Raw genomic sequence first — 25,240 nt, 5'->3', positions numbered from 1 at the left:
GCTCCAGCAGCATCTCTCCCTGCCGCCCCCTCAGGGCTTTGGGACGAAGGCTCAGGATGGGACACACGCATGCAGGTGGGTGCACGAGTGCCTGGACCCCACCTGGTGGCTGCAGGGCAATGTCTATGGGGTTGCCAGGCCAACCCTGAACCCCCACTGGGCTCTTGAAGGCCATGTTACATCTACCATAGATGCCTCCAACTCCCTGTTCCCGCCTGTGAGGACCACACAGGAAGCTGCTGGCTTTGGCAGCTTTACTCCTTGACTCTCTGCGGCCTTGACATCAGCCTTCTCTGGGCCCCAAGGACAGCCAGGGACATGTGACCCCACTCCAATTACCAGGGCTAAGGGCCATGAACTCTCACCCCAGCCCTTCTGACCCTGCTTCCCATGGACACTGTTCTGGAGATTGAGAGGCAGCAGGGACCCCAAGGCTTGGCTGGGGCTCCAGGTGCCAGATGTTCTAGATGCTGCTCAGCCTGAGCTTCAGCCCTGGCCCTCCCCAACCTGGCCCATGTCACTCCACCAGCAAGCTGCCAGCATGATCTGGTCACCAGGGACCCATGAGAAGGCAGTCCCTTGTCTCCCTGGGGTGGGTACCCCCAAACCTCTGCCCTTCCCTGGGACCAAGAGAGGGCTGGACTGCTGCAGCCCCCGTCCCTCCCCGCCTGCCTGTGGGCCCAGAACATGGGGGAATTCTCCAGCAGACAGGACTCAGGCCCCCAGGAGGATACCAGAGCCAGAACCAGGCCCGCCTACTGGGGGCTTCCATGTGGTCTGTTACGGACATTCTCTCCAGCCCCTGGGCTGCACCTGGGGTCTTGGTCAGAGCATGGTTCTCGTGCAGTTGCCTCAGGTTACAGTGGGCAGCTGGCTAGACACGTTTTCAGGTGTGACCTTGGGTAGCAGTGACATATGTGTCCACATATACAGCCTCCCCACCCTATGGCTCCCTGCAGCCTAGCGAGCATGGTGTTGCATTGGGGTCACCAAGGAGACAGACAGAAGGTCCTAAAGGATCCCAATGCCCACCAACTCAGCCCGTCTACCTTCCTCTCCACCACCAGCCCCCAACAACGCAAAGGCTCCACCAGAAAGAAGTTGGTGCTCACATGCTGAGTGGTTATGGGCCCAAGAGGTGCCTGTGCCCTTGCCTGGGGCCCCAGGGGGTCGGATCATCTGCCCACTGTACTCATTCCATGGATGAGGCCCAAAGCTGGGAGGGGACATGCCCTAGGAACCCAGCACCAGAGTAGCTGAGACAGCTCCTTGTCAGGCTGCTTTCTCCCCTGCCTTGGACTCTGGCTGCACAGAACCAAACTTCCCTGCCTGAGAGGTCTGGGCTGAGCTGCTTGGCTGTGGCTGTCACCCCTGACCACCCCTCACCCCTGCCCGCCCACACCCACCCTGACCTGGCCCCTCCCTCCCCTGTGAGGAGGATGGTGAAACAGACCTCATAGAGCTTGGGCAGGCTCCAGGCCTCTGCACCTGAGGCCTCCCCGAGTGAGTGGCTGTCCTGGGGGCAGGAGAGTCTACTGGCCTGCTCTGCCCACTCCTGGGCTGGCCCGGCCCTCACAGGCCTCATCTTACTCATCCACTGACTCCATCCACCCCCAGCCTAGTCCTGGGTCTCAGCCCTGTGTCATTGCAGAGGACACAGGGGACAAGCAAGCTGGGACCTGCCTCTCAGAAGCTCCCTGCCTGCTGAGGGGACGGGGACAGAAGGGTCCCTAAACAGACACCGGCAGTGGGGGTGGAGGGAGGTGGGTGCAGGCCTTGGCTGTGGGGTCCAGAGAGGGGACTCACTCCCCCCAGGAACCAGGGGCTTCCTGCCAGGAGACTGTCAGGCTGGTTTTCCAGGCGTCAGGAAGGAGTTCGAGGCAGAGACGTGGGGCGGGGAGAGCACAGAGGGGAGGGGGCAGGGCGTGGGCAGGTCCAGCCCCACATGGTTGTGAAGGGCTGGGGAGGTCAGCAAAGCCAGGCCAGGCCGAGCTCAGCAAGCTGTCAGGGGCCATCACCTCCAGGTTTGGTGGTTGTGTGCACATATGTGCTAGAGTGACGAGGTGACATGTGGTGGCAGAAGGATGGGAGACATCTGCTTAGGAGACTCAGACATGACATTACCTGCAACTCAAGATCCTGGACTGCATCCTGGGTCTGAAAATAGAAAGATCTAGGATTATTATTGGCACAGCTGGGGAAATTTAAATGTTCGATTTATCTGCCAATGTTAGACTTCTTGAGTGTCACAAGAGGACAGTGGTCACCAGGGGACAGTCCTCACTCTCAGGACAGCGTTGAGAGCGGTCAGTGTCCAAATATCTGCCACTTACTTTCCAATGATTTTCTGTGAAATCTATCTAAATATATCCAGGTCACTCCAGAGAGGGAGAGAGAAAGCAAATGGGGCAAAATATTGCGGGAAAAACAAAAAACAGCCCTGGTGAACCCAGATGAAGGCTATATGGGTTTTCACGATACTAACCTTTGAAGTTTTCTATAGATTTTGTAGTTTTTTAGATAAAACCTTAAGGGAAAAGTAAAAAGGAAAGCCCCCTGTGGCGTGGAGGGAGATGCTGGAGGAGGGTGGAGTGCAGGAGGGGCTGGGGTAGGGGTCCCAGCTACAGCAGGGGTGTGGGGACAGGTGGGGTGGAGGCCAAAGGGCTCAGCAGGGAGGCTGGACGTAGCCTGTGCTGGGGACCTGGAGCTGAGAGCACCCCTCCTGCCCTGGGGCCCCTCACACACACAGCAGACCGTCCAGAGGGACTGGCCAGGGTGTGGTCTGTCCCGGACGCCACGGGAGGACAGGTGGGGGAGGACTTGGCTGAGGAGCAGCAGGCGGGCAGTGGGGCCGCACCTGAAGTAGTAGCTCCTCTTCTGCAGCTGGAAGGAGTTGGGGGACTGGCAGTCAGAGCCCCTGGTGTCCAGGTCACAATCCCCGGGGCTGGGGATGCCCACAGCACCGCCCTGCACACAGCGGGTCACTGTTCCACCAGCACACAGGCCCCAGCACTCTCTCCCTGAGCCCTCTCAGAACCCTGCCCCCCAGAAGCCCACCAGCAATGCCAGGTCCTCAAGATCCCTCCAGCTGTGGCCATAAGTCCCTGATGGGGAGCACAGGGCTGTAGGGGCTGAAGCGTGGGTCATAGCAGCAGCACTTGAAGTAGGTGGTGTCCCAGGTCTCCAAGGCATTGGACCTGAGATAGGTGAGGTCAGGGGTCAGGCCCGGCAAGGGAACAAGGAGGATCTGAGGTCAGCCAGGACCAGCCGTGCTTACTTGGAGAAGTTGAACTTGCTGAAGGTTACAGGTTTTTGAAAACAGCGTGAAGGTGTCAGCCTCACCAGCAGAGGCTTCTTGCAGGTGGGGGGAGGTAAGGGACAGGTTCTGCTGGTCCTGGGACCCTGCCCTTGGTGTCGGGGACACATACACTGGCACAGCGTCACTCTCCACGGGGTACCAGCCTTGGATCTCACAGGTCCTGTGGGTCCCATTGAACACCAAATGCTGGCCCATTTTTATGCCTTGAAAACACAGGACAAACTCCAGGCTCTCCAATCTCCATAGGGCCTGGGAAGCGAGTTGCAGGGCGCTGTCGGCAGAAAGAAGAGACACAGAGGTATCACTAGGCCTGCATGCTGGAGCCACCCGGGGTCCCAGCATGGCCCCCTGAACCCTGAGGCCCCGAGTTGGCTGACGTGCCTCCCTGGGTCTCCCAGCTGCAGCTTCTGTCCCCATCGCAGGACTCCCACCTGGCTGGGCTGTCTGTTCAGGAGCTCCCTGAGGTGGGGAGGGTGGAGTTTTGCAAGCCTGGTCTGGGGGGAGGCTCAACAGCTGTTTGCTGGAGGCTGTGACACCACCAGGACACAGTGCATGTGCTTGGAGGGACCAGAAGATCAGGACCCCTGAGAGGAGCTGGCAGGAACTCTGCTATTTAGGAACTCAGGAAGCCTGCTTGTCAGACCTGATGAACTACTTCACAGCCCCAGCAGTTTTAACGGAAGGGAGAGAAGCCAGGGCATGAACAAAGAGGAATCACAGATTCCAGAAAACACAGAACCGTGGTCCCAGCACAATTTCAGGACAGTCTACAAACTAAACATTAACTAGACGTCTTTGAGCTTTTAGAAAAGGAGGGACATCGTGTGTGTTTGCCAAATGCCAGCACATCCTTTGTGTACGTGCCTCACCTTGTTTGTGGACAGCGCCATCCAGGACCTGTGGCACCCCCAGCAATTGTGGTGGGACCAATGACCAGGACCCGGGGTGGGGGTACAGCGACCCACACAGTTACCCTCCAGCCCAGCAAGCGATTCAGTGTTGGACTCAATTAAAGAAAGATGTCACCATGGAGGTAGGCTTCCCGGGCTACGTCCCAGGTCCCCAGTGTTCAGACAAAACCCACAACTGGGGAACCTCACAGAACAACAGTGAAAGTTTCCAGAAGCAGACTGCTCAGGGGGCAGTCCCGTCACCCACAGGCTGGAGGCCTCGGGGAAGTGACTCAGTGTGGCTGAGCCCCAGTCTTCTCCTCTTCAATGGGGCCTGCAGTACTTCCTGCTGGGCAGTGTGTTTGTGAGACTAAATGAAATGACTCACGAGAAGGCTTCAGCTCAGTGCCTGGGCTACAGCAGCACATGCTGAGCCCTCACTCACCTGGGAAGGAGAAAGGGGCACATGGCTGGTGACCCAGGGCTGGTGCAGGAACCAGGGACCCACTGGGAGGCTCCCAGGCAGCCTTGCCTCTGGGCATCTGCCCTGAACTTGTTCTGGTGTCACTAGGAAATTGGTCATCAAGAAGTATATATTTTCCCCCTGGAAGGCAGGGGTCAGGGTTGGCCCCTGTTCGGCTCCCTCGATGGGAGAGGACAGAAGCTGGCACTAGGTTTGTGAGGTGAGGGTTCCTGCCCCATTGAGTCATCAACCCTGTGCCCCAGGAAAATGCCCCCAGTGAGGCAAGTTGAGGCAGAGACAGGAGGCAGGCTGGGTTTCTGGCCATTTCTGAGCCCCTGTCCGCCTCTTTGGGGCAAGTTTTTTCTCACAGTCACTCTCATTCACTCAACCAGAATGTTCCAAGAGCCTCCTGTATCTAGGCACTGAAGATCCAGAGCTAAACTGCACTGGGTGCCTGCCAAGGCTAGGGGGAGAGGTCATTTCATTGCACCATGGCCGGGGGCCAGGGGAGCGGGTGGCGAGCTCTGCCTGGGACAGAGGGAGGGTGGCTGTGCGGAAGAGGGGCTGGCACCGTGTGCTACCCATGACAGCTCTTTACATTTGGGATGCTGCACACCCAGGAAACAGAGGGGAGGGCTGGGCAGAGGTCACAGGGGGGTGGCAACGGTCAGGATCTGCAAGGACTTGGTGGCCACCATCATGAAAAGGGAGCCTTCTCCAGGTGGCAAGCAAGGGCTAGCAGGCTCTGATGGCGTCACCTGTGAAAGCTCAGCCTGGCTGCCTCGTGGAGCACAGCTGGGGACCCACAAGAAGACCACAGGTACAGCGTGTGCAGCACGGAAAACCATCAGGAGATGGAACGGGCAGGAGGGAGGGACAAGGAGGTGTTGAGCCAGGTCCAGCTCTGGCACTGGGAGATGTCATGGCCTCATTGGGTGAAAAGAGGCCACACTGGGAGAAGGAGGTTTCTCTTTGGACGTGGTGGGAGTGCTTCAGGAGGCAGCCATGCTGTGGGCAGGTGGTCACCGGGCTACAATTTGGGCATCAGCAGAACAGAGGTGGACCCTGGGGCTATAGAGGATGTGGGTGAAGGGAGAAGGGGCCGGAAGTGCAGCATTGGAGGCACAGAGGAGGAGCCAGACCACAGGGTGCAGGTCAGGGAGGGGAGCATTCAGGAGCCCCAGGCCCTGGCCCCCAGGCTCCTCCAGCCCTCCCTCAAGCGCAAGCCTTGTGTGCCCAGACCCTCTGCTCTCCCAGATGCACCTGTGTAATGCAGTACCTCTGGCCTGGCTTCCCAACTCACTCCTTTGTCCTCCTGCAGACCTCTTACACACCCCCGAGAGCCCTGTCCAGGGCCACTGCTCTGTCAGGCCGTTCCTGAGCCCAGCCCTGTAACAGCGCCCATACACCCTCTGGCATCATGTGTCCCCCTGCACAAACTCACTGCAGGGGAGCGATGAGAGGTGGCAGCGCCTGGCAGCAGCACCAAGACACCAGCTGTGGCGGCTCCATGAAGTCAACCAGCTCCCATAGCCAGTTCCCCAGCTCCTTCATCTGGGTCTAGGAAACCCCTTTGGATTTTATGATGACAGAAATCTGGGGGTCCAGGTGCTGCTCCCGGTAGCCGTTTTTGGTGAGGAAGGCCCACCTGGGGTGAGGCGATGGGCAGTGTGGTGTGTCCCCAGCACATGGTGAGCAGTGGCTGAGCTGGGCCCTACCCACTCGGCCCCTACACACCCTATAGGCTCCCAGCACAGCGTCCAGGGCCCCCGCCTCTTCTGCAGCCTCATTTCCCACCCCAGACACCCTGCACAGGCCAGAAGTCCCGGCCATGCATCGGAGAGCCCATGCTCTCAGACTGAGGTGCCTGCCACCACCTCCTTCACCCGCCTTTGCCAGACCCCTGCCCCGGCCATACCCAGCTCCTCCTTAAAGGCCCCTCTGACCCAGCCACAACTGGTGGTCTTTCTCAGGGGCCTTAGTGCTCCAGCTCTCACATGTGGCAGGGACTAACTCCTGCACCTCCCGGGGCCTCCTGGGCTGGGGTAAGACCCATCCTGCTCCGTGCCCAGAGTCAAACATGTAACTTGGGACAAGGCCCAGGAAAGGAGGCAGGTGGGTGCAGAGGAGGATGCAAGCACGTGGCTTGCTCGTGTCCCTGCTGGCCTCTACACAGAGGGAGATCCTTCCTTCTGCCCCTACCCTGTCCCAACCTGCCCCCTCCACCACCACCAGCCTGGTCCCTGGAGAGTCAGACTGCCAACCCTCAGCCCAGCAGGACCAGTCATGGTCCCTGCAGCCAACCTGCCTGGGCGCCATTCTCTCAACCCACCACTTAGGCCGTGACCCCCAGCTGCAGCCGCCTCTGCAGGGCGCCCAGCTGCCAGTCCTGGTCATCACACACTTCTCAGTTCTGTAATCCGGAAATGCCCAGCCTGTGGGCCCCTGGGGAGCCCATGCTCTCAGCTCCTGCTGGCTGCCATGGGCCAGGAGTCAGCACAGCAGCTGCAGCCCCAGCTCAACAGGAGGTACAGTGGGTGCCCAGGCCAGGCCAGGCCAGCAGCTGCTAAAGGGACACTTCCACTCAGGGCAGGAGCCAGCCCACCCCAGCCCTGGGCTCAGGCCAAACCCCCAGCTGCCCTGGGCCTCCCTTCCCCTCCAGACTCCCTCTACTGGGCCCGAGGGCACAGAGAGGAGCAGCCCCTCTCCCCTGCCCTTTGGCCTCACTTCCTTGGGGACACAGGGGATGACAGTGTTGTAGGTACTTTGAGAGGGCAGTAGGAGCCCAGAGGAGGGGCCAAGGAAAGCTTCAGGAAGTAGGGAGCTCTCAGCTGACACTTGCAGATTCTGAAGTTCCACAAGCAACGCTGGGGAGGAACGTTCCTGGTGGAGGAAGCCGTACATGCGACGCTAGAGCATGAGAGAGACCTGGGACCCACAGAGTGACAGCCTGACTCTGGCTCCAGAGAGGAGGGTGGCTGACCCTGCAAGGTTCCCCAGGTCATCCTGTGGGATGCCCGGTAGAGCTGGCCAACCCCACAAGCACAGGCATTAAAGCACAGCTCTGGAGTCAGGCACGTTCCCCAGCCCGCGGAGGGGGACGATGCGGGACCCACACGGAAGGCAGCGGGAACAAGCGCCCTCAAGGCGCCCAGCTCTGCGCCTGGCCCGAGGCGTGCGCCCTTCTGCATCCTCCCGGGAGGAGACTCAAGGTCCCAGCAGGCCAGTGGCGGTTTCCACAGCAACCAGCAACACGGGTTACCAAGTGACAGCCGCCAGGAGCGAGTGTCTCCTGGCTGTGGGGGCGCCTGTTCACTGTCCGCCACATTCGATTGGTCCACGCAGTCGGCGGGCCCGCCCACATCCCCGGATGTGCTCTAGGTGTCCCCTGGCTCAGTCCCAGCCTCAGTGCTTGTGACTGCGAAATGGGTGTAACCATGAGGGGTCCTTGCGAGAGGTCTGGGGAGAATGACCAGCAGGCGGGGAAGGAGGCAGCGGCCGCTGGGTGTCCTGCAGGAGTCGCGGAGCCCCAGGAGGGTTCTGGTGCAGGTTGAGACTCGGACCTGAAGACAGAAGATACGGTGGGCAGGGGGTTCAGGTCTGTCCCATCACCTTGGGGGCTGCTAGGCAGAGGTGGAGGGGGCAGGCTGAGGCCGAGGAGGCAGGGGACCCCAGTGCAGCAGAGAGCACATCCCTCTTTGGGACCACTTCCGGGCAACCCCTCCAGCCCTGTGCCCTCCTGGAAGTGCTCTTGGCAGCATCACTTGTTTCACCATTAGCACAAGCTTCCAGAAGGATCTTACAATACAAAAACCTAGCCAAAGAGTCTAAGAAGGGGTTTCCCACCCCTTCCTGAAATGGGATCAGGGCTAGGTTTTCCCAACCCTCAAGAAAAACTAAGCTAATGGATGTATAGAACTCAGAATTGTTTCAGGATTTTCCTCTATAAAATGCTCATAAAACACATGTGGTCTTCGATGCAATAGAAAAGACACAGCATGAGCTTCAGTGTCAGACAGGCAGGGCCCTCAGTCTGGCTCTGCCGGGATCAGCTACTACTAGCTGTGTGACTTTGGGGAAAGGATTTGCTTTCTCTGAGCCTCGATGTCCCCATCTGGATATGGGGGCAGGATTGCTACTAGCACAGAAAGAAATGCCTCTAGAGGGGAAACAGGCTGGGTAGCGACAGATGGCAGAGGAGGAGGCAGGTGGCCTTCCTGGGGAGGGAGCAACATTTACTCCCTGTCGCCTATCCATAGACTTGGAGAACTGATCAAGGACAGCCTCCCCCTGAGGTCTTGCCGGGCCCACAGCGTCATGGCTGCCTGCTGCTTTCTGCACCAGAGAAGTGCCCCAGAGCTGAACCTGAGGCATTGTGGCCTGGGGACCCAGGTACCCCTGGAGGGACCCTGGGCCAGGCTTGGAGGGGGAGAACTTGGGAGTCAGCAGCCACGGGAGTGGCCCTCCGTGAGCCCATCCCACACATTCCCTGGCCTTGCTCTGTGCCAGGTATGTCCCGTCTCCCACATCTGGGCAACAGATGGGATCCAGACAATGACGGAGATCACTAAAACGGCTGGGGAGCCTGCAGGAGGCCCCTAATGCACTGGGGGGGGGGGGAGGGTCAGGGAAGTCTCCAGGAGGTCTGGTGGAGCCCAGAAGGAGAAGCAAGTATCCCCTGGGCATGTGGGAAGAGGAAGACCTTCCAGTTGGAGGGCAGCAAGTAGACTGAGCCTTGGGAGCGTGAGCCAAGGGAGTGAGCAGCTGTGTGTGGGGCCTTTAGCCCTGGGAAGGACCAGGCCTCTCAGTCCCCTCTCTCTCCCAGGGGCCCCGGGCTCTGGCTTCCCCATTTACCTATAATCCCTATGTCAAGCAGCTGGACCTTCAGGACAATGGGCTCTGTGGGGCTGGTGCAGAGGCCCTGGCAGGTGCCCTGAGCAAAAGCAGCAGCATCTGTGGTAGTTGCGAAGCCTGGGACAGGTGGGCAGACTTGAGTTCTCCCTTTCTTGAGGGGTGTGGGCCTCCCCACTGCCAGGCCTTCTTCTGCTGGTGTTGCTGGGGGAGGGGCCTCATCAGAGGGTGGGGTGGGTGGGGGTGGATGTAGACCCTCTGGGGTGCACCCAAGGCTGGATGCCACTCCCTTCCAGTCCCATCCCACCCCTCTGCCCCTTCCTCTGCTGGCCAGCACCACTCCATATATGGTGGCCGCCCAATGCCTGAATGCAGGATGGGAGAGTCCTTCAACACAGAGAGGCAGGGACTGGCATTGTGAGAGGAGGGAGGGCTGGGTGGAACTTTGATAGGGCTGGATCCAAATGACATCTCTGCCACAGAAGAGCATAGTGATGCTGGAAAGCCACCCAACCTCACTGAGCCTCAGTTTCCAATCTGCGAAATGGACCCAACAATAGCACTTAGCCCTTGTGGTTGTGATGAGCATTATATGCTCAGCAGAGGCCTGTGTATGTGCTCTGAGCATGGCCCCTTAGACTGTCCTTGCCAGTCCCCAGAGGTGCAGCAGTGAGGGCTTCAGTGGGGGGTTATGTTGCTTCCAGGCACGAGTCATCAACGAGGTGGCTGCAGCTCCATCATAGCATCCTCCACAGCACCACAAAGGAGGTGGCTTTAACCCCATGACAAAGAAGCTCCTTTTCACCTGAGGTGGGGGTCGGGGTATCCAGCTGATGGGCTGCAGAGTGGCCTTGCAGCCCCAGGACAGTCCATCTGCAAAGCCCCTTCCACTGCCTCAGGCCTGGAAGTTTGGGGGATGGTGGAGGAGGGTGGTACCTGACTTTGGATCCCGCCAAGTGAGAACTGGTGGCATCTCCCAGATGTGGACCTGTCGGAGAACGAGCTGGGAGTGATGGGCGCCCAGACTGTGTGTGCCACTCTTGCAGTGTGCCTGGCCATGCAGAAGTACAGCTGGCAGAGAATGGCCTGGAGGAGCAGGTGGCCCAGTACCTTGCTGAACTCCCAACGGCCCACACTGGCCTGAAATCCCTGGACCTGAGCTATAAGCATCTGAGTGACCAAGAAGGTCCCATCTGGCCTGGGCCACTGTGGGGCCTATCTTCCTGGGGCGGGGGTGGGGGCAGGTTGGCAGGACCACTCTAGCAACCATGCTCTGGTGCCTGCTCCCTACTTCCCACTTTAGCCTGCCCCTTTCCCACTCCTTCCGCATGGAACTCTTACTCCATCCCCTGCATATCTCATTGCCCACTGCTGCCTCTGTGGGATGCTGATTTAGGTACTAGCGACGCAGCATGAACAAAACAGAGGCCCTGGCCTCAGGGAACACGTGTTAACAAGGTTATTCTCCATAATTATTGATGCTACAATAGAAACAAACAGGGCATGATTCTAGAGAAGAAAGGGGCTCCCTGCTTTAGACAGATGGCCAGGGTGGCCTCTGTGAGGAGGTGACATTGAAGCTGAAATGTGCAGCATCAGGAGGAATCAGCCATGGTAAGGCCAGAGGGAGTGCATTTCAAGCAGAGGAACAGCGAACACATAGGCCTGTTTCTCAGACTGACAGACACCGGTGTGACTGGGCTATTGGGCTGGTGAGAGTAGCCAGGCTGTGGGGTGGAGAGGCAACAGGGGGCTGCAGGGCTACAAATCATGGCAAAAGGCAAGAAGATTTTATTCTGAGTCTATGGAAGACATCAGTGAGATTCCTTGATCTCAGCACTTTCTCTCATGTCCCAGGGCCTTTGCATGAGCTATCTGCTTTGCAAGGTACATGCAGTTCTACCTGCCTATCATCGACCACTCTAATCAATTGTAAGAATCACCTGGGACCATGGGTTAGGAATACAGATTCCTGGGCCCTGGACCTGCTGAACCAGACTCCTGGGGGGGATGCCTGTGCATCTGCATTTTAGTAGGTGCCCAGGAAATTTGTCTGATTGAAAGTTTGGGAGTCACTGCTCTGTCTCAAACTGTGTAGAGCACATGGGGTGGCACCAGCCTTGGCCTGTGGGAAACAGCACTAGAATCTAACTGCCAGAGAGCCGGTTCACCTTCTAAGAAAATTATTGTGAAAAGTCACTGAAATTAAAAGAGAAGCTCATTTCAGACTTTCAACAAACCAAGTACAGCATCCCTCTGGGCCTGCGTGGTCAGAGGCAAGAACTAGAGAGGCGGCCAGGAGGGAGGGGCTGGAGGCTAAGGCCCTGTGCAGGCTGCAAAAATACAGGAGGGGGCGGTCTTCAGCCTGGAAAAGCACAGACTCAGCAGGCCCATTTTGTTTCCCCAACTGGGGCTCTGTGGGTGGGCCCGACTCGCTGAAGGAGTGAAGGAGCTTGAGTCCAGTCTCCCCAACTGGCCCATGGTGATTGTAGGACCTGCCACATGGTTGGCTGCAAGGGTCAGGAAGACCAAGCATTGGAACTACAAGTGGCTGATTCCTGGGTGTACAAGAACCTTGTCATCCTCGGGCTCTTCAGCAAAGAAGGGACTTCCCTACACAGTGGGAGACCACGGCCCTCTCCTCCCAGCCCTGGAAGTGTCTGAGGAAGAGGAAAGTCCCCGATTCTGAGAGCCTGCGGGGTCAGACCCAGCGCTAGGCAAGGAGTCTGAGCCCTGTTCCCAGGGAGGCGGCGCGGGGGTCGCCCCTCCTGCCGGGAGCTCTCCACGGTGCTGAAAGCGTCTGTCCAGGCGTGTCAGGCCCAGGGGGCCCGCTCAGCACTCTGCTCAATCAGGGCATCTGTTTTCCTCTGTGCATTTCTTCAGACCAGCCTTACTAGACCTGTGCTCGGTGCTGGAACCATGGAGAAGGGTCAAATTCAGATCCATGAGTGACTGCCCAGGCAGAGAGAGAGTGTAATGGCCAGATTCTGGAAGGATGGAAGCACAGTAGACATGGGGCCCAAGGCAGCCCAGCCCAGCCCAGACAAACAGGCAACCCTTCCTGACACCGTGACCCCAGGTTAGAAGGATGGGGACCTGTTAGCCAGGTGAAGAAAGGCATCAAGTGTTACACACAGGGGGCCAGCCCGGAGGCATGTTGTTCCCAGCACTTTTGAGACATGGACAGAGGTCAGACTGGCTGAGTGCTGAGGGAGTGGAGAGCAGGGTGGATGGGTGGGTGGGGCTTCTGCCCATTTTACATGCTGAATATCTCTCAGGGTTTCTTAACCCCACAAGGCCCGCACTTTCCTGCCCCTACCACCACTTCCTCCTCTCCACCATAGCTGCGCTGGCCTTGTCACTTCTTGCCTATAGACTATGGCACAAGCCTTCCAACAGTCCCCTAGCCTCTCGTCTCTGCCCCTGCCCACCCCACTCCATCCCCTACAACCGCTGCTAAGGAATCCAGCCTTGTCACTTCTTAAAGCCCTCCCTGCCTCCTCACCACTGATATGGTCATTCCAGGTTCCTGGTTCTGGCATTCAAGTCTCTCAGCATCTCTCGGGTGCCCATAGTTCCTCCCTCATTTCACTGGCTCCCCCCACATGCCACCAGAGCCAGGCCTGTGTGCATTTCCACCAGTGCCCTGTGCTCTCTCGGCCTCCACACATTCGCTCTTTCCTGTGTCTGCTCTCCACTGTGCGTGCACATGTGTGGGGAGTCCCTCAGTCTTAAAGGTTCTCTCCTCTGTCCTCACATTCCTGACCCCACCAGGAAGGGTCAGCCCCCACTCTGTTCTCATGCCTCCCTTTTTGTATTCTAGAATAGCTTACATCCCATTAATTTGTATTTATGTCTCCCCTATTAAATGTGAAATCCTTGAGGGCAGAGCAGGCCTATGTTGGGTTCAACTCTGTGACCCTTGTGCCCAGCAGAGACCCTGGCACACAGCGAGCATCAGTATCATTTTTTGAAGGAATAAACAGTGACTAAGAAGGTCCCTCTTGGCGTTTCTTAAGGGAAGACACTTGGACCAGCCCTGGCAAAAAACACAGGACTCACCAAGCTCTACATAACACGTGTGAGGCCCATCAGCAATGAGCTTTGCCAGGGAAATGGACATATGAGGCCCCCACCTGTCAGCCCCTCCAGCCTGTCTTTTGGGGCAGGGATCCCAGATGCCTGCTCCCTATCTTTGCAGCTCTTCAGAAATGAACCTTGGATCTTTTCAGCAGAGCTTCAAGAATATTACTTTAAGTGACTTTAATTTTCCCAGCTCCACTTAGTGACGACAATGTTCCATCTCTCTGTGTCCACTCTCACGTAACTTACTGAGGCGTCAGAAGCTGACTATCACACACATTCCCCAGATGTCACAGACACTCGGCTGGTGGGGACATGGTGCAGTCTGGTGACACATGCTCTCTGTTGGGCATATGCAGATGCTTCCTGAGATGATGCCCTGGCACCCTGGGGTCCCAGACACTCTCAAACAGCCCACCTACTCCCTTGGTTGTGGTGGCTTGTAGGCCTCGGGAACAGGTGGCTCCAGCCCCTGCCAGGGTGGCAGAAGGCGCCAGCAGGTGCCAGCTCCCTCTGTGGGTCCTCCTAAGGAACAGCAGCCACTGCTTTTCCCTCTGACAGGGGCTGACCTGGGCTCCCGCCCCAGAAGGTGGCAGGTCAGGCTCTGTCTTTCCAGAACATCCATAAGCTGCACCCTTCTCCCCAACACAGCCCCCAACAGCCCCTCACTGGAACCCTCCTGGGCCCCTGGGCTACTCTGTGCCTCCGGGTCCCTGCCCTTGAGAGGCCCCCAAGTGGCAGTACAGCCTGATCACTGTGTCTCTGGGGGCTGCTGCCACGCGGCAGACCCCAGGCTCTGAGGGTCATTCACATCCACAACTCTCTCTCCACTGTACTTCCAGGGGTTCGGCCCCGCTGCTCACCACCATCCAAGACACGAGACTCTAACCTGGACCCTGCCCTTCCACACTCGGTCCCTGCTCTTTGCACCTTGGGCCTCCTTGGCTCTGAGGCTGTGGCCCCTGACTTTCTCCACCATCACATGTGGTGCCATGACTTCGCTCTTTTGCATTCCTGGTAAACATCTTCCTGAGAGTCCTGGACATCTCATACAATGGGTTGGAGATCCTAGAGCCTCCATGGTGGGCGAGGAACTTAAGACCAACAACACGGTGGAGGAACTCAACATGAGGTGGGGAGCACAGGGTGCCCCCTGTGTCACAGTCTCCGGGCCCATAGCCACTCCAAGGACCAGGGGCTCTGTGATCTTGCTGCTGTTCAGCACTTTAATTCCCAAAACTTCCACAGTCTACCCATGATGGGGCCTGAGCCGCAATCCGAGAGCACCCAGCTCCATCCTTCTCACTGGAGTTCATCAGTCTGACATTGGGGCTCGTAACACCCACTGCATAGGTGAGGGAGCTGGGAGTCATGAATGTATGTGTAAAGCACCTTCAGAGAGCCTGGTGCAGAGTGGGTGCTCACATGCCCTGCTCTGCACGTGGCTGCTGGTGACCTGCTGTGTGGGGGCTGCTCCTCCAGGCCCAGGCAGGGTCCCAGGCCTCAGCAGGTAACCAGAGCAGGAGCTGCACACCAGAGGGAAGGAAAGAGGCAGAGGGCCAAGAGGTCCTGACTGCCAGAGTGACCAGGGCCTGCCTGCTGCAATCTTGCCCAGCTCTGCTCCCTATGGAAAGAGCCAAGGCCAGAGGAGGTCATGAGAGATGCTGAATTTCAAGGCCAGAGCTGGGGTCTGAGAAGTTGAAGAGAAGTGGGACTGGCTCTCAGACAATGTGGCCAAGAGCTGTGCTGAGGCCTGGCATTCAGGTCCAGCAGATGCAGGAGCAGGAGAAGGAGGAGAGGATGTGGAGAGGGAGCAGGGTGTTTTTCTAGAACAGAAGCTGTCATGGTGATAGGGACAGGGTGCCAGCTGGGGCAGAACACAGGGAAGCACCTGCTGAGCTCTGAGGGCCAGGGAGAAGCTGCTGGTCTCCACTAGGTGGGGAGGGATGCTCTGGGTGTGTTGCCAGGTGATCTATCTGAACACTGGGAGCCTCCAGCGAAGTGGGGTCATTATCCAGCTTTTACTCACCGACCCATCCAGGGTCCCCAGGGTGTGTTTGGAGGCTGGAATGTGAAGCCTGACCCCGTGGATGCACCAGCACCTCCAGCTGGGACCCTGAGGAAATCTGTGTGCAAGACAGCACAAGGCACATATATTTCTGTTGCAGCAACAACTGCATCTCTGTGGGGAGCCGTGAACCTGGGCCTGGGCCTCCGGGTCAACGAGACACTGAGGATTCTTGTTGTGAGTGCTAGCCTGACGGGGGAGGCCCCAGCACAGACCTGTCTGTGCCTGTCCACATAGATCCCTCATCTGTCACCTCTCCCACTCCAGTGGCAGCAGGGAACACATCTTCCAGAGACCCGAGGGGGTGATGGGATCCTGGCTTCTTTTTGTGACCCCTTCTTCCTTTTGCCATCACTCACCCATCTATGGCCTGGCCCATGCACTTCTGCGGACTCCTCTCCTCTCCATCCTTCCCTCCCAGCTCTTCTTCCTCCTCCTCAGCCCACTGGAGAGCTGCTCTGCTGAAGATGGCCAGGGCATCCTTGCCTCCCCTTCACCTTCTCCCCTGCTCTTCCTTTGGCTTTTCTGGACCCAGGCTCAGACCTACCTGAGGCCTTGTGTGCACAGCATGGTTCCTTCCTCCAGGGATGCCAGTGGGGAGACAGTGGCTGAGGAGGGCTGAGAGCAGAAGACAGAGAAGAGAGGTGCAATCTAGGGTAGAGCAGCTCCACGAGGACCACTGTGGCAACAGCATGTGCTCAGAGGAGAGTACCACCAGCTCCAGGGGATCCAGCCCTGCATGGCCCTCAGCTCCCTCAACTGGCAGAGGAACCCCTGCAGCACCCCGTCCCCAGCCTGAGGCTCACCCCTCTCCAGCCCTTGGCAGGAACCCAGACTCTCTCTTAAGCTCTGGATCCCCACTTCCAGCCACCTGCTGGATGGGCCCAAGATGGCCCATAGGCACATCGGATTCTGAGAGTTTGAACTGATTGCAGCATCTCCCTCTCCAGGCTTCCTCTTGGTCAGAGAGACATCTTCCATCAGAAGCTGGGCCCAGTGCTTGTCCCCCCATCTTCCTCCTTCATCTCACCTCCTACAGAGAGTCAGGCTGCCTGCTCCTCCTTCTCACCTCCCCTCCTCTAGGTCTGTGGTCCTGCTAGTTTCTCTTCTCTGGCCCATAATTCCTACCTACTCCCAGGTGATTTTTCTAACCCAGAAACGTGCCCCTGTCCCTCCCTGCTTTAAACTCGTCAGTGACTTTCCTCTGGATGAATCCAAGCTTAGCGGTGTGTCATTCATAGTTTGTCCCCAGGATCTGGGCTCTGCCAACCCTGCTCTTCTCTCCCGTTCTGAAATCCATCCTCTCCCTCCAAGCTGCCTGGAAGTATCCATGCACACGGGGCGGTTTCTCTCTCTGTGGTTGCTCCTGCTGCTCTTCTTGCTGAAATGCCCAGCTCTGCCCACCTCACCTGTAGAAGTAAGATCAGGGGTTCTGTCCCCACCTAACCTTTACTCCCAGGAGAGCTGGTGCACACTCCCTCGCTGCACTCATCACACTGCATTTTTGTGATGTTCCTTTTCCTCTCTTCCCCGCAATGGGTGAGATCTTTACGGGAAGGAGTGTGTCTTGTGTGTCTGCATCCTTGTCCTTGGCACAGAGCCGGGCCCTGGGTGGGCACACATCCAGCACCCACTCCCTTCCTCTCTTCTAGCCCTGCAGCCGCACCCAGGACATTCTGTCCCATGGAGACACCTTCTGAGCGGAGGCAGTGGGGCTGTGCTCGGCCAGGTCAGCAGAGATGAGGAGTCCCTCCTTCTGTGTCACGCTGCTCTCCGGGACTCCCTGGGCTCAGCTGGTCTCAGTGTGTGTGCGTGTGTGCGTTTCTTCCATGTCCAGGAATCCCAGGTGAAGTGAAGGCTGCTTTGGTGTTCTCACGTCTGTACAGGAGGATCCATGACAGACCGCCCTGGAACTGCTGGATTTCTCTGTAGGAGGTTTTCATGAACCCTCCCTCAGATTCTCCCAACAGCCATTTGAGGGGTTTTACAGGGAGAAAGTGGGGATTAGGGAAACAGTGTGCCCTGCCCAGGTACACAGCCTGACGGAGTCAAGTTGCAGCCCAGGACTGAAGTGGCTTCTGACGCCCCTCCAGCTCCACTCCTGCTCCTGAGTTGGGTCCCGCCCTGGCCTCACCTTGGACCCCTGCCTGGGTTCTTCATCAGCTGGGAGAGAAGAGCCGGCTCGGAGGCAGGATGCTCGCTGTTCACTGACATTTGGATTTGCAGGGTCAGCACTTGCAAGGCGGCCGCCTCCCCCCAGCCTGTCCTGCCTGCCAGGGATCCTGGTGCTGGAAGATTCACTGTGTGGCCGAGGGGGAGATCAGGACCCCTTTCCATTCAATTTTACCTTTTTAATACAGAAAAAAATGTCATTTTTTTCTAAGGCAGTTAAACACTAAGGAGAGACTTGCCAAATACAAAATACTTTTATTAAAAGAAAGTCTAGTCACAAATCACTGCTTATTCTAACCCTGCTTTCTTTGAATCCAGACTTGAGTCAAAGCCTCTCCAGAGATGTGTTTTCACAGTTCCAGTCTTCAGGCTTGAGGCACCTGGTGACAAATATCCTTGTTTAGTATAATGGAAACCCAACAGGAATTGGAATCAGACAGGCCTGGAAGCAAATCCTGATCCATCAATGTTAGATCCTGGATTCTGAATCCGAGATCAACACTAGTCTAGACACAATGTTCTACTTCCTCTTCCTTCCCTGTTATCATTAGTCTCCTCTGCCTGGCCCAGATGCTATCCTCAGCTTTAAGGGAAATACTTCTGAATCCTTACAGTCCATGTAAAAGCCTTCCCAGGAGTCAGCCCTGTGTCCATGTGAAACATGGCTGATACCTACCAGGCAGGGTCACTGTGAGCGGGGATGACATGACAGAGCCCACAGAAAGGTCCTGTGCAGAGACAGACTCAGTGCTGGTTCTCTTCCCCCAACCTCTCTGGTTTTCATTTTTTACTGAGGAACAACATTTATGCTGCAAAGTGCACATGGATTAAGGGCAGGGTCTGGTGAATTTTCACAAACAGCATCCACCTAGGTAACCAGCCCCTAATCAAGAAATAGAGCAGGCCCCCAGAAGCCCCCTTGTGCCCCTTCCCTCCTCTGTTTTAACAGTTTGGGGAGTAATGACGTTGTCATCCATAGGAGAGAAGCTGTCCTAAGGAGCTTCTTCGAGGCCCTGTGTGTGTAAGTGAAAGAAGTCAGGTTCTTAGAAAGTGACGATGTGCTGCCTGGTCCTGGGTGTCTCCTCAGGACGTCCAGGTAAGCAGAGGGTTTGAGGACCTCACCAGCTCAGTGAAGGTCATTCTTCCAGGGCTTTGCATAAAGACTGCTGCCTACAGAGTGGAGTGCCAAACAGAGTTTCTGCCAGTCTTCAGACCGTCCCCACCAGCGTCTGCCCCTAAATGACTGTGGAGTGTGGCTTCCTCATCTTCCATTGGCCACTTCACTTTCACACGAAGGGTTCTGGCCCTCGCCATGCCTTGTTACTACTGAGTCTGCCCTGAGTTCCAGTGTCAACTGCTGGTAAGTCCTATTGAGCCAGACTTCATGATGACTCAGACACCCGTACGCTCCTCAGCCCCCATGGTCTGTATAGTAACCAGGGCCATCCTCTGCTCTCCCTTATTTATGTAACACGAAGTCACATGATGTGCTGCACATTGGGCTGGGCACAGGGTCAAGATGCCCAAAGTCCCTGCCCTGGTGACCTCAGGAGACAAAATAAAAGCTGGTGTGCCATTGGTATTCCCACACTCAACATGTGGGAACATAACTGACACAACTTTTTGGGAAGGCAATTTGTCCTTATGCACTGAGAGCCTTAGAACTGCCTGTGACCTTTGACCCAATGGTCTGACTAATCTGCTCTACAGAAATAACCAGAGACACAGAAAAAGATTGATGCCCAACGACGTCCACTGAAATACTGTTTATAACACGAAAATTGGAAATAATCTAAATGCCCACTAACAAGGATTGTTAACTGAGATTTGGAGGTCTGCAAACACTAAAGCCAAGTTGTCAAATATCATTTAAGAATTTGTGATAGTGCACGTGATTAATAAACTGGGACACTTTGGGTAAAATTCACATGGTTTGTCTGGCAGGTCCTCAAAAGGGTAAACATGGAGGTGAGCATGTGACCCAGCAATTCCACTCCCAGAGAAATGGAAACATATGTCCCCACCAACACCTGTACTCAGATGTTCATGGCAGCGTTCTTCCTAATAGCCTCAAGGTGCAAATGTCCACGAGCTGATGAAAGGATAAATACTGTGGGACATCTATGCAATGGAATATGATTTGGCAATAAAAAGGAATGAAATTTGGGGTGATGACAATGTTCTAAAATTGATTATGGTGGTGGTTGCACACCTCCATGACAACACTAAAATAAATCGACTTGTGTGTTTTAAATAGGTGAATTGTATCTCAGTATAGATGTTTAGAAGACAATGGAATGAAGCAGCATGCTACTGCGGGAACGGATCATGTAGTGAGGGGCATGTGTCATGCTATAACATGGATGGACCCTGAAAACATTATGCTGAGTGAAAGGAGTCAGTCACAAAAGAACATCTTGTACCATTCTGTTTATCCAAAGTGTCTAGAATAGGCAAATCCACAGAGACAGAAAGTAGAGTAGACGCTGACCTGGACTGGGGGAGGGGAGGGATTGGAGACTGACAGCCAAAGGGTCTGGACTTCTTTTGTAGGTGATAAAAATGTTCTAAAATTGATTGTGGCGATGGTTGCACAGCTCCGTGAATGCACTAAGACCTGTTGGTTTGTCCACTACTTTAACAGGGTGAATTGTATGGTATGTGAATTACATCTCCAGAAAGTTGTTACAAAAAAAGTCATATTGTTTGATCCAAGTTGTGTACAAAAAATGTATGAATGTATACACTCAATAAAAAAAAAAAGACCATAAGAGCCCCTGGCGTTATTAATAATGCTTATCTCTAGGTTGTGGGTTCATGTATTTTTATTTTGTTTATATTTTTCTGCATTTTCCACACTTGCTATTCTAAGTATGCATTACTTTTACAGCCAGAACGATAAATAGTACTTAAAAACACAACATGGTACAGGCTACAATTCAGCTCTGTGCATGGCATGCTTGGAGCCCTGAGGAGGGAGGGTGCTACAGACTGATTTTTTCCCCAATACCTCATATGTTGAAGCCCTAACTGTCAATGTGAATGTATTTGGAGACAGGAATTAATTAAGGTTAAATGAGGCCATAAGGTTGGGGCCCCGACCCACAGAAGAGTTAGTATCCTTACGAGAAGAAGCACCAAAAAGCTTGCTCTCTCCCCTCCCCCCTTGTGAGGACACAGCAAGAGGGCAGTCCTCTGCAAGCCCGAAAGAGAGGCCTGACTGGAAGTCAACCCTCCCAGACCTTGATCTGGGACTCCTGGCCTCCAGAACTATGAGATGTCGATGAGGAAAAGTCCTCTACAACTCAAGTAGCAGATGTGTATTTGGGCAACTAGAATTGCAACTCGGGAGACATAGACTCGGGCAGAAACCCGAACGGTCTTCCAAGGAAGACAAAGGAGGCAAGGGTTTATAAAGGCACAAAGAGAGAAATTACACAGGATGTTTTGCAAAATTTGTGACTGGTGCTTGCAACAACTGTTGCTTCTAGGCTCTACGTGATTGGTTGCTAAGGCCATCTCCAAGGCAGAAAGTTCTTATCCATGGGAGTAAGCACATTTCTTGAGAGAAGGTCAAGATGACAACAATGAGGCACAGTTCAAATTGGCATTCCCTCTGAGTAGAGACATGGCATGCCTGCATAAGCCCCATTTCCTTAGTGGCCTCCCAGCTCTATTTTAGAAGCCTTGACATATGTCACTCCATTTTGTTGTCACTGTGCACATTTTGAACACAAAGCATTGTAGATCAACTGTTTGATATACTGATATTTCCCTCATTGTGAGGAAGGCTCATTCCTGGGAAGTCATGTCCCTTGTGGGGGGAAGCGAGGTGCTCAATCATCAATAGGAGTAATGCAGTCAGAGGCTCTGGCTGCATCTGAGCAACAAGGAGGCAGTCAGGAAATAAGTCTTAGGCATGGCCTCTATCTGCAGAAAGTATCAAGTCCCTTTTTTGGAGTTTCTAGATTGGTTGATCATCTCAAGTCTCTGAGCAGTCATTATTCTGGAGGTAGAGACAGACACACAGCATCGAGAAAGGCAAATGTTTAGTAGCTTGAAGGCTCCAAAGATCATGCAAATCAGGACAATAGTTCTTAGTACAACTTGGAGCAGATCTGAGTGAGTAGTAGCATAAGAAGCTTAAATGCAAGTACACATACAAGAATTCCAGTAGTAATCGTAAACAATGTTTGAAGTCCTGGTCTCCTCCAAGCCCCTCTGCCTGAAGGAAGCCAGCTGAAAACACTGATAGGGAACCAGAGGGTGTCATTGAAAGGCATTGGACAGGAGACATCCTGTGCTATTTTTATAATTTTTGCAAGTTCTAACTCAACAACACCAGAAGAGTTGATGCAAGTATAGCAGGAGGTGTTGGCTACATCACAGATGCCACCCTATTCTGCAAGGAGATAACTGAGTGCCATTCGATTATCTAACACAACCCTCACTAGAGAATCCAGGGGTCAGTGTTATTGTGCTAAGGCTCGAGAAATAGAATATGCCAGGGAAGCTATGGTTAGGGATACATTTTTTATCAACAGCTCATTACAGGCACCGTCAACCCAAGGGGCAAAGCCTTTGGCAATGACAATCAATGGAGAGTAGATGGGGAATAAAAAGGGGTCTCCAAGTCTCACCTGGACCTATGTGATGTGGTTTGGATTTCTTTTTAAACAAGAACTGGAAATGGAATATTATGATATCCTAAAGGAATTATCTTGTCATATGCCAGCTGTCTAGACATTCATAAGCCCATGGTTCCCCACAGTAATCACACACAAATATATACCCAAAGGGGGCACACAGAATGCAGTGTCTTCTAGTTCAGCAGCAGTGTCAGTGGTCAGGAGCGCATGGTAAGGTCCTTTCAGATGGGGCTCAAGGGCTTCCTCTGATGATGCTTCCAGAATACCCAGTCACCAGGCTCTAGGCTGACCAACAGGATGCTTAAATTGGAATCTGGGAAAGGGTCTTTAACCTGTCGATAGGTTGAGCACAAGACTGTAGAGACTCCCAGTAGCTGGTCATAGGTGCATCAGGCAACAGGGGAGCAGCAGAAGGCTGTGTGCCAGCAGACACGGATGTGCTCGTGACTGCCTCGTGGAGTTAATTCATATTTTCCAAAGACGGCACTGTCAACAGTCTGCAGGACTGAAGGCGATATCTCAAGCCAGGGGAGTCCAGTCCACAGTATATAAGAAACCTCGGAGACAATTAACAGGACTAGAATCTAATATGTATAAAGGTGGAAACGTAATTTTTCTCTCTACAATTACCCTCAACTCTTTTTTTTTGCCAAAGATAATCATAGCAAAACGAGTTCATTTTTATTAAAAACTGGGGCTGATAATTTATACAAGTGAAAATAAAAATACTGAGAGTTTCTGAATTCTGGAGGGATCAGGTAGGGAGCAAAGGTGAGTGTTTCATCTTTGTTCACAAAGCCATGTTTTACCAAGTTCTTGATAGCTTAACAGAAAGGATTTTTTTAAATCTAGAAAAAGAAAACATTATAACATCCTCCTCGTTTAATGTAGTCCCAGGTAATTAATACTCGTTCTGCTTGAATTCATGTTTTCATCAGTTTTCAGGACTTTACCTGATGATTGAGAATGATAGGGATGGTGATAATCCCAAGAAGTTTGTATTAAGGTTCCTATGATTTCCCAGTGAAGTGGGTGCCTTTGTCACTGGAGGTTGTGGAAGAATCCCAAGTGGGAAGCACGTGTTCTAGCAGTTTCTTTGCCATCATGAGGGCATCAGGTTTGTGGTGAGGGAAAGGTTTTAACACATCCAGAAAACATCCAACAACAAGAACATATTGGTGAACCATAGGAATTGGTAGGTAAATGAAGTCCAGCTGCAGGTGCTCAAAGCACCCAGAGGGAGGAATCCTGAGGCATCTGGGACAGAAATAGTTTTTCCTATAGTGTGTGAAGGAGTGTAAAAACTGAAAAATGGGGTTCTCAAGAGAACTGGGAAGAGCCCAGTAGGTGTCTTTGGTTTTCCATAGCCCTCACTGTTGAATTTACAGCCATTGTTTACCTGCCTTCATTTCTCTGCTCCAGGAGCAGACTGTTGCCTTGTTATAAGGACGTCAGGATGGCAACTGTCTGGCAGTGAGGGACTATTCTTTGCAGAGGCAGAATGGACTTCATCCACATGTGCCCATCTTTATAGATTCCGTGGTTGCTGGCTTTGCATGAAAGTCAGCTAAGGAGCTTTCCTGATGTTTAGTGTGAGCCTCAATTCTGATGACAGACAGCATTTTATCCCAGGACATGTTAGACTCCCAGGAATTTCATGTAATTTCTGGAACTCATAATATATACTTATAAAGACATAGCATAAAGAAGATTAATTGCTATTTGACAGTACTTCCCATGTAATTTAACATATCAGATAAACCTAATTATTTTAACGTCTCTCTTTTTATATGGAGAAAACCAATCTTTTGAGATGTCTCAGGGATCCTCTAAAAAATCACAATGTGAGCTAGAGTCAAAAAAGACTTCATTTAGAACCTGATTTGGGGAAGTTTATCAAAAATATCAAAGAAGGCCTTCAAATACTTGCCTAAATGGTATCACAGATCATTATGAAACATATTTAATTATCTACTTCACCAAGGTGACAAAAAGATTTCAAAGGCAAATATAGAAGGTTACAAAGCTGCAAAACCTTAGCTCTTTGTAATGGAAAGACTCAGCTTTTAAAATAAAGCACAGCAAGTTACTTTTATAAAACATGAAATCCCTGCCTTTTGGCCAGATTAATGAAAGACGAAGAAAAACGTTTCATAATCTCTTTATCAGGACTAGATTAAAAGCCCAAGAGAGCTTGTCCTTATAACAAACACACAGAGAAAACCAAATTTCAGTTTTGTACCAGCTTACTTTTGATATTAAAGCTCATTTACTTAATTGAATTCATTCCATGTCAGCCAGCTTGACCTCACACAAGATTCTTTCCTCAGGCTTCCTCTTCCACAAACTTTCTTTTTTACCTTCAGGATTTGTCCTTTCTTCTCTCTCATAACCAGTGTTATTTTAGGACAAATTTAAACTCTTACAAAAATATCTCCATTCCTTGTACCTTCTTTTACTGAAAACATATTTCTCATAGCATAAATTTTGTTAATGTGGCATGAGATGTATTTACTAGTAGATCCAAGCATCATTTATTTTTTCTGTATTAAGAAGCCAAAAGTAGATCAACGTCTGTTCAGTAATTACCATTTTCCTGTTCTAGCTTATCTGGAGATCTGTTTTATCTTTTCAAGATGTTCAATGAATTTCCCATCATTTATTTTCATTTAGCAAAACTTTTAGCTTTCAAGTTACCAAAAGATTTGGAGAAGATATTTTAAGGTACACTTACCATAAAGCGTA

Source organism: Equus caballus, chromosome 8, assembly GCF_041296265.1.
Source record: "Equus caballus isolate H_3958 breed thoroughbred chromosome 8, TB-T2T, whole genome shotgun sequence".
Classification (NCBI taxonomy): Eukaryota; Metazoa; Chordata; class Mammalia; order Perissodactyla; family Equidae; genus Equus; species Equus caballus.
This window is presented reverse-complemented; position numbering follows the sequence as displayed.